Source organism: Helianthus annuus, chromosome 6, assembly GCF_002127325.2.
Source record: "Helianthus annuus cultivar XRQ/B chromosome 6, HanXRQr2.0-SUNRISE, whole genome shotgun sequence".
Lineage (NCBI taxonomy): Eukaryota > Viridiplantae > Streptophyta > Magnoliopsida > Asterales > Asteraceae > Helianthus > Helianthus annuus.
The window spans coordinates 106,066,384-106,077,024 of NC_035438.2; positions in this window are offsets into that span (position 1 = coordinate 106,066,384).

The window sequence follows — 10,641 nt, forward strand, 5'->3', positions numbered from 1 at the left end:
AGTCTCAAGTCCAGGAACATGGCCAGTGGTTAGCTTAGGGTTTTGAACAGTTTTTGAACCATTTTTCTCTAACCACTATTGTGGACCATTTCCTGTCAGGTGTTGAAATCCAAAAGAATGCCTGTTCACTTTTGGTTTAGAAGTTTTTTTGTAAACCTCATAGACATGTGGGACCCTTTGGTATGGAGGTTGACCTTTTCCTCTTTGGAATTGGTTTGCTGGGGGTGCATCTGTCACTTGAACATCTCTGGGAGCAGAGTTTTTGTTCAACTGTTTTGTAACAGCTGTTTGGACAGGCACAAATGGTTGTTGTTTCTTGATGGATGGTTTTGATGAACTCTTAAGTGTTTTTGAAGTGTACTCTTTTCTTTTAACCTCAAAAGTTTTGAGGTACACACACCCATGAGTAAGATGACTGGTTTTTCCATAGATGGTGCACATTGATGCAGGCTCAATTATATTTGTTTTGTTAATATCAAAAGCTTTTAAATGAAAACAATCCTTTGTGGAATGATTTTTCTTTTCACAAAAATCACAAAACAGGTTTTTAACTTTTTCTCTTTTCTTCCTCTTTTCAACTTCTTTTGCAACAGAGTTTTTAACCTTTGTTAGAATGTCTTTGTGAGGGATCACTTTTGCCTTAGGTGCTTTCACACCCTCAACTGTGGAAAAATCTATTGGTTTGAAATTCTTAAGGATGTCACACTCATCTGACTAGGTGGGTTTGAATTGATATTTTTCAATCTCCTCAAAGGTTGATGACCCCTCTGGCCTTTCCAAAATGATTTTTTACCATTTTTATAAGTGATTTTAATTTCTTGACCATCCTTGTTTGTTGGTATTATCTCAACAGAACCAGACTCATTTATAGCAGTGTTTTCAATTTGGTCATTTTTCCTAAAACCTATGCCAAACTTTACATTGCTTTTGATCTGTTTCTCTAACATCAGCTCATAACCTTTGTAGGACTCCACCCATTTCTCACAAGTGATTTGGGTGGATTCCAACTCCTTTTTACAAGTTCGATATTTTTCTATCATGGCTTGGAGTTGGTCCTTGGTTATACTGTGTTCATGTTTCAGACTGCGGATTTCATTATCCTTTTCATACAATTAGTTTTTCAATTCTTTAACAGATTTTTCAAATTGTACTTCATCTTTTAAAATTTCATCCCTAAGATTTTCATTCACCTCTTTAATATTAGCAAATGCTATGATGCATTTTCTGAACATAGGCTTTTCAAGACCTGAGGTGATACCTTAGCTGCAGCCATCATGGCACAGTCACAAACATTCTCACAAGCACTGGTATCCATCTCCACATCATCAACACACCATGGGTCAGCAAGAGGTTCTAACACTGGTTCAGGTTCTTTCTCCAACAGCTGTTCACCAACAACAGTAGTAACCACTGCTTCAGCTATTTCATCCACTGTTTCAGCACTAGGTTCCACTTCCTCAGTTTCCAGCCCTTCTGGAATTGTCTCTAATGTTGCAAAACAAAATTCATCACAAGGAACATCATTCTTAGCAAATAGAGCAAAATTATCTTCATTCAAATCATCAGGCAAGTGATGTGCTCAGGGATGTAAACGAACCGAACGTTCAGCAAACAGTTCGTTTATGTTTGTTCGTTTAATAAACGAACGAACATGAACAAGAAATTCCATTCGATTTGTTAAATGAACGAACATGAACAAAGGTCTCGTTCGTTCAATTGTGTTCGTGAACGTTCGGTAAGGTGTTCGTGAACATTCGTTTATTTGCTTTCGTTTATGTTCGTATGTTCGTGTTTTAATTAAAGATTTTTATACTTTCATATATTTTATCTATACTTTTTTATAATGTTAAACTTTTATTTATATCATTACCCGAACGATTAAACTACGAAACCCTATTTCACCTTGTTTATGCACTATTTCCCTTTCTTTTCTCATTATTTACATCGACGAATATGATTACCTCCGTTCCACAATAAGGGATTCAAGTTGTGCTACTCTCTGGGCCATCCACCTTTATCCTTCATCGCGTTCGCCAAATTTATTTGTGTTCGCTTGTGTTCGTGAACCGTTCGTGAACACGCTCATTTCCTTAATGAACGAACACAAACATAACATCTCGTTCGGTAAGTGTTCATGAACCGTTCATGAACACATTTATTTCCTTAACGAACGAACACGAACAAGGCCTCCTTCGTGTTCGTTCGGTTCGTTTACAGCCCTAGATGTGCTGAATGCGGTCTATAAAAACTAACCTAATCTAGACACCTTAGTTTTAAATTTATAAACTAAGACACTAAATGTAGACCACTGACAGGCAAGTGTACCTATCGTACGTAGTAAAGCCTAATGAAGTGTAAGTATCGAACCCACGAGACACTAGCGACGCTAACTAGACTCTGACTCAACTAATTACTTAATTGGTTTAATTTGTGTTTTTGGGATTTTTCTAATTCTTCTAAAGTGAGTAAATAAGATAGCAGGGTAAGCAAGCAAGATGGTGACATAACGGGAAGCAGACAATGATGAGAAAGAACAACCCAGGCTTCGAATCCCTATGACCAACCCATGACCTCTAGTCCTGACCAATGGTTAAAGCTCCGAATCTACTCAGAAAACCTCCCGCTAAGGATGATCAACCAAAATAGAAGATGGAATAGAGTGATGAAGTGCTAAATTGGAAGCGACTCGAGCTATCGACACCGAATCCCACGACTGTCAGATTAATAACAACTATGGTGCTAAAATCCTCCGGTCATGAAGCTAAACCTGCTAAATAATTGAAAACCTAGGAAACCCTAAACGCGACTAAGTAGCCGGATCCGAGCTATCGACCACCCAAACTACCAAACAACGCCTAGCTAATAACCTAGCAATCCTGACTCGTCCCTAGAGTTGCCAGAAAAGGATGCACACTATACTCAGTTGATTTTAATTAATTTAGTTAAACTTGAATTATCTCTAATCTCAAGCTCTAGACCAAAAACCTAATAGATTAACGAACCTAAAATGATCTAAATAGTTCCAGACCAGACTAACAAGATCACCTAACCAAACAAGCAATCACAACCAAGACAAGCACACAAATTCATAAACAATCACAAAATAGGAATATGTAAATCATCTCAATTTAATAATTAGTCAAAACCAAATAGTCAAAAAATTAAATCATAGTTCATCTATGCCTAGGCAGCATAAAATATTAGCCAAGAAACATAACCACTAAAAAGAAATAAGTCTCAAATAAATAACAAATCATAATATCAAGTTAAACAAAACACAAAGTCTTTAAAACTAAATACTAATAAATTGCAAACCCGGACTTAAACCTTGATCGTGGCTTGAACCCTCGAACCAATCACCTTTTTCTCTATATGTCGCAACCGTCAAAAGAATTAAATTCTTTTCCTTTTTTGTTTTTTTTCGAACTCAACCTCTTGTGTTCCTAAAAGTGCCGTCAAAATAAAAAATATCCCTCTTTCAATCTTTCGTTTTTCACACCTCTTTTGTTTTTTTCAAACTCAACCTCTTGATCGTGACTTGAACTCTTAAACCAATCACCTTGTGTGGTATACCCCTTTGATATTTTTCCAAAACAACAATAATAATAGGCCACCCCCTATACGATATTGTATTTTAATCCACATAAAATTGTTCCAATGGGCTTTGGTTGGCGCATCACAATAGGATGTTGGGCTCCTCTTCCGATTCCTTTAAAACAGCAAATGGCCTTTTCATGTTTTGGCCCAATTAAGTCATAATCCAGCAGCCCAAGTACAACTAATAATAGGCGGTCAAACCTTCAAATTCGGTGAACACATAGAACCTTTTTATTTTATTTTATATTTTTCATTTAACAAAATAGTTTGTTCAACACCTGTACACCTTTACGAGACATCAAATTCTTTTATTTTGTTACTAAGTGCATTTAATTCAAGTTTCATGCTTCTTTGCAAGTTTAGTCCCTCGTCTTTTCTAACATGTCACTATGAATTTTTTTTACTTCAATATATGACAGTTTTGGTACCTTGCCTTTAATATATATAACTCCCTAACATTCATTTATTAACCGTGTTGACTCGATCAAGTATCTTCAATATTTTTGTCTATTTTAGCTCCAAACTTCACGAACACCTATAAAATATAAATTTAGTAAAACTGAACAAAACTGACTCAAATGCTAATAAAAATACATTAAAATATTATACAAAATACACGGGTAAATGACGTTGTTTTTCAATACATCAAATATCCCCACACTTGAACCTTTTTCGTCCCTGAAAAAGACTTAGGATAAGGGAATCAGAATTAGAAATATTCGGGTCAAAAGTCTAGATTACTTTTTAAAATTAAAACTCATGTTAACCGCGATTGCAAGTATATGTGTCCACTTAAACCCAAACCCGGTTCCAAGCCCTTATCATGTAAGTTTAGTTCAAGTTTGGTTAATCTACCTAGGGTCTCACACTAAAAACCGCAGTTTCACTTAATCCCGCCTCAAGCTTATGGAACAAAAGGAACAGTCACTAGACTATTTCTTAACCGTTTTATACCAAAATCCAAAGAATTTAACATCAAAACTTTTTATCTCTTTTTTTTTTTTTGAGCACTAGACTATGCATACCTTATCCCAGAGGCATTCTCAATCAGAGTCACCATCCCCGAGAAAGATTACAATAGGCATCAGTATTTTTTTTGCATTTTTATTTTTAACAATCCCAAAGGCATTCTAAGTTAGAGTCACAATCCCCAACGAAAATTACATAGGCCTTGTCATTTATAGGTCTAGCTTTTTTATTATTTTTTTCTTTGATAAAAAATTCTAATAATTTTTGCTTATAACGACATTCCTTATAATATTATTGGCAGTTTCGGCTTCCTACTGTTCCTAGATGAGAACCCACTAGTAAACTAACAATTAGGTATTTTTATATCAAAGGTACCGAGAAACCGGGCCAGGCCTACTCACATATCCAAAATTAGACACAAACTTAACTTTTATCTCATATTATTATTATTTGAAACCCGAACAAATCCGAATTTTCTATCATTTTCTGTTTTTATTTTGCAAACATCTAAGACAAGGGACATTTTCTATTTTTACAATTTTTTTTGGATTTTTAAATTTTTTTAATTCTTTTTGTATTTTTCGAATTTTATGACTCAAGACAGACTAACTAGACACTAAACGCTAGTTTCTCATCCCCACACTTAAACTCAATGTAGGATGGAAACCGATTAAAAAAACTAAAATAAATAAAAAATAAAAAGACTAAGGGCAAATTGGAAGATTTTAGCTGATAAAATAACGCGTATGCTCCAAAACTCTCGTCCAATCCAACTCAATCGTATAGCATTCCATTCGTGATCGGCTTTGACTCTGACTAGTATACTTGCTCGGTAAATGCCTGATATTCGAAAAGCAGCTCCAAACTCACCCGAATGAAGATTTAGTACAGGTGGTACAATTCAGACATGCATAAACAAAAACAAGCAAAAACCAAAGCAGTACTGACTCGACACAAAACACTGACTCATAAACTACTAACTATGTGACAACCGGTAATTCATGCCCTAAATGACGTAATTAATCAGTGATTAAAGCGATAATAAATAGTGTTTAAGAAATAAATAAACTTAATTAGGCCTTTGGAGTGCCTAGGAACGTCTAATCGACTTTACAGTGCACGAATGGTGATTTACGGAAAAGCCTGTTAAACGTTAAATGACAACGAACTGAAACCGTATGAAATACTAACAACGCCGACAAATACGAATTTTATACGAATATTTTATACTTATAAATTAGGTTTTACAAAATTATCGTGCTACCAAATGTCACAAGATACAAACGTGAACGGAAAACGCGACTGCGGGAGCACATCGGCAACAAAACTGAAGCATCGGAGACACGTAATACCTCCAAAACTTAAATTTTACGATATATTTAGATTCGTGATTATATTTTTATCATCGAAGTCGAAACCGGATCAAAAAAACGGATTAAAACGACAACGACACAATTTTACGCGATTATTACCGTAGTCGACGAACGAGCGAGCAAACGACGTAATTGATACTAATTAACGAACATTAAACCCAAAAATTTTAATTTACGACATTACGGATAGTTCGGGATGCAAAAACGGGTGCGTATAGGTTGACAGGCCACTAAACACGGGGATTGGGCTTGTGGGCCTTGGGCCCAAGCCCAAAGCCCACTAACCAAACTCTGAATATAAATAACAGAATTTAGCCACACCCCTCATTTTTCTCAAACATCTTCAGACACACACCTACAGTGCTCTCTCTCTCTCTCGACAGACAAGGCCAAACTCCGGCCGGCGAGCCGGCGGAGCCGGCGTGGCACAGCGGCGGAGCACGGCGGAGCCGCGGTGGTGCCACCGCCGGCGGCGGTGCTCCGGCGACCCCTGTTTGGCACGTGACGGTGCGTACCCCCCCTAAATCAATCCTCCTGAACTCGTTTCCGGCATCCATTTCTCCATTCGAGCAACAGATATGGTGGTTTGGACGTTGGCAGCCGCAAACTGAGGGTTCTTCGGTAAGTGCCTTCACTCGAATCCATCTCCTTCATCTTCCAGATCTATTTGTAACACTCCGTGTTTTCGAATGTCAAAGTCAAAGTCAAAGTCCAAGTCAACTTTGACTTCTTTGACTGTAATTAGTCGATTTTGTGCTTTATTTGTATTATGTGGAGTAAGTGTTGTCTAAATGAAATGATCGAATGTTTAATCAATGCGACCGATTTACGACTGTGAATAATAGGAAGTAACAATGCGATAAAGTTGATCAATCAATAATCAAGTTAATCAAAATCAATCAATCGAACTCGAGGCTCGAACTATGCGAAACTGGTGTGGTAATACTTACGTGTGTGTGTGCCTTATGTGTTACTTGTGCATGTTTACTTTATGTTTTGTGTGGTATTCAATCAAATCAATCGAAACTCGAAAGGCAATCAAACTCAATCGAAATCGACATCGACATCGGAACGTGACTTATAGGTGATTGTATATTAGATATAGTAGTTGGGACTGAAAGTAATTTGACTAGGAACTCTATCGTATTCGTATCATCGTCTATCGAAATCGAAATATCAAAAACCATCGCGAAACATTCGAAGAGGGTTGCGGATCGAACAGGAAGCATCCTGATCGAACAGGCCAGCCGATCGGCTAGCACTTTCCTGGCCGATCGAGCAGGCCATTCGATCGGAGATCCTGGCCGATCGGTTGACACTTTCCTCTTTCGGAGGCCTATAAATAGCCCTGTCATTATCACCCTTTCTATTTTTGGAAAGCTCTGACCGAACCAGCCTTGTTCTTCACCTTTTCTCAGATTTCTCTCAACTCTGGTAAGTTTTCACTCTAATTCTTGTACGTTTTTGATCGTTACCTGATTCTACACCTTTCTATCTTTCAAAATTAGATTTCTAACCGTGAAATCACCAAGATCTAAGTGTTCTTGGGTGATGTCATCATGGTGTTCTTGAAGAACATCATACTTTGGCCTCATTCAACCATGAATAGCTTAGATCTGACCGATTTCCACATAAACAAACCAAGATTTGTAAGAATCTTAACACTTCATGGAAGGATTTCCAACTTTTCTTCAAGATTTTACACTCAAAACCTTAAAACTGATAGAAACGGAGCTCGAACCAACTAACTAATCATCCTAACGGTTAAAAGGTTCAAGATTCGGATACTATCTACAAGGTTCACCGATTTCGGGTTAAACATCAAACTACCGTTCCGAACAGTTCACCGGCCGGACTTGGGTGATTCCTGTCCAAACCGGTGAGGCAAGTAAGGACCCACGTTCTATGGTTTAACTCGATGTTAGAATACCTTAAAATCATGACAAATAATTAAACAGCCAAGTGTTAGACGAAAGGCCGACCAGGTCAGAATTGCTGGCCGAACGGCTAGGCTGTTCGAAAGAACAGCCCAGCCGATCGAACATACCAGCCGATCGGCCGGGCCAGCCGATCGGCTAGCACATGGTTCCACACTTTTCAAATCTCATGAAGTATGCTATTGACGAAGTGATGTTCAATCGAATACGCTACTCGATTGGTAAACATTACTCTTCGGATCATGAGATACTATGCTTCAACACTTAATCGATTTTGCAACTCGTTCGTAGTATGGAATGCCAGCCGATCGAACAGGCTGTTCGATCGAGTGACATTCTGCTGAGAACCACTTCTGAAGTTCCTAACCGATCGGTTAAGCCGGCCGATCGAACAGACCGTTCGATCGATCGACCTGAAAGGTAAGAACACTTCAGTGTTCTCAAATGCTACAACAAAAACTTCAAAAGTTCCAACCATCATACACAAACACATCTGAGGAAGAAACAATCCACTTGAATGGACCAGCCGATCGAGCCTACCGTGTAACAACCCGCACCTTCGTGCGTTGTTACTACTCGATACACTCGTTACGCCTAGCACCGGAGATTCGGATCATAATGTAATCATACCAATTTTATCGCTAAATCGAAGTATAATCGAATAATTACGCATATTCTATCGCTATTACAAACCTATTTTGCATAACACTCACGATGATGTCGAATAAGGGCCTAAACTACCCTTCTCGATGAGCGTGAGGTGTCAAAATGTGAGTAATCAACGCTAACGAGGGTTATCGGGTGAGTACTATGACTCTAACCGTCATGACGATGATGGCAATATGAGTAAGTGGTGCCCCGATAATCATTGTGGCACATCACATCGAAGAACGCACTCGAAGGCACGCGTAACTCGATCACCGCACTGAGAATTGGATACATAAATACGTATATACGGCCCTTTTGTGATTAATTATAATAAATAAATTAATAATTATATAAATATATAAAAATATGGCTTAAACCGTCGAAATCGCACCAAAAACGGGATCAAAAGGCTTCCGAACGGATCAATTCGATCAGACTAGTCCAATTGGTCAGACCGGCCCAATCAGATAGGCCAGTCCGATCGGATGGGCCAGTCCGATCGGATGGACCAGCCGATCGGATGGACCAGCCGATCGACTGGGCCAGCCGATCGACTGGGCCAGCCGATCGACTGGGCCAGCCGATCGACTGGGCCAGCCGATCCAACTGCTGTTTTGCCTTCCTTTCCCCTTCCTTGCCTATAAATACCCCTCCATTCACTCCCAAACACTTGTGTTGCTGCTCCTAACCGACCAAGACATTCCAGCCCTCAAATCTCCCGATTTCTTCCGATTCTTGTAAGTTTTCAACCCGAATCTTGTACTTTCTTGATCCAAATGCAATCCTTCATCTTTCTACCTTTCAAATCTCAATTTTTAACCGTGAAATCAACGGATTTGGGCTGTTCTAAGGTGATGTCACCATAAAGTTCTTCAAAGGTGATGTCATCCCATGAAGAACAACTCAGATTCGGATGATTTACATACGATTCTTCATGAATCTCAACCAAATCAATGTTTTTCTAATCAAAGGGCCACGGATTTGGGATGTTCGGATAGATTTCATCACAAAGTTCTTATGAACTTCAAGTGTTGACCTCATATCATCAAGAACAACTCAGATCCAGGGCATTTCCTAAGTAAAATCAAGGTTTTTACATCAGATCTAGTGATAAAATGATCGATTTCGAGTTAAACACGGAAAAACCGACAAAAACGACCAGTTCCGACGAACGGGGTGATTCCCGGCCGATGAAACAGGTTGGAATTGACGGGATTTCAGTTGCTTAACACCTCATCGTAATATCTCGACCCAAAACGCCGAAAAACACTCGAAAAGTCATCGAAAACAGCCGAACAGGATGGCCAATCGAGTGGCCCAATCGATCGAACAGCTAGTCGATCGAACAGCTAGTCGATCGGACAGCTAGTCGATCGGACAGCTAGTCGATCGAGCAGCTAGTCGATCGGACAGCTAGTCGATCGAACAGCTAGTCGATCGGACAGGCCGTCCGATCGATCAGGCCCATTCGATCGATCATGCCATCCGACCAACCCAGCCCATCCGATCGATCAGGCCCATTCGATCGATCATGCCATCCGACCAACCAAGCCCATCCGACCGACCAGGCCCACTCGATCGAGTGGCCTGTTCGACTGGGCCAGCCCAATTACAATTTTCAGCTCAATTTCACCATTTTGTCCGATTTTAACCCAATTATGCCCGATTTCACGCAAATCGATACCGTTTAACGCATAGTAATCTATCACTCACATAAATTATCTGAAACCAGGATATTCTCCGGCACCGGTTCCGCTAACCTAACCGAATACGCGCAGTGAGTATACTTGACCCCTTTTATCGAATTTTGGGTGTAACATACGTTCCATAAAAACCAAACTTATCAAACGAATGATTTAATTGGACTATTTATCACTTGCGAATAACTGTTTGCATAGATATACGTGATGCTAGTACATGTATGCTAGGACTTATACTCGTGACGTCCCACCAAGACTAGTATAGTACTATTTCGCCCGACGGGGTCTAGTTATGCCATCAAAGAGTCGAGCATCGAGGACTTAGCTGGTAGTATCAGTTTTGTGAGTATATATGTTGTGTATTACGTTTATGCATGTGGAAATTCGCAGCACTTTCAATCTATCACACTACACATA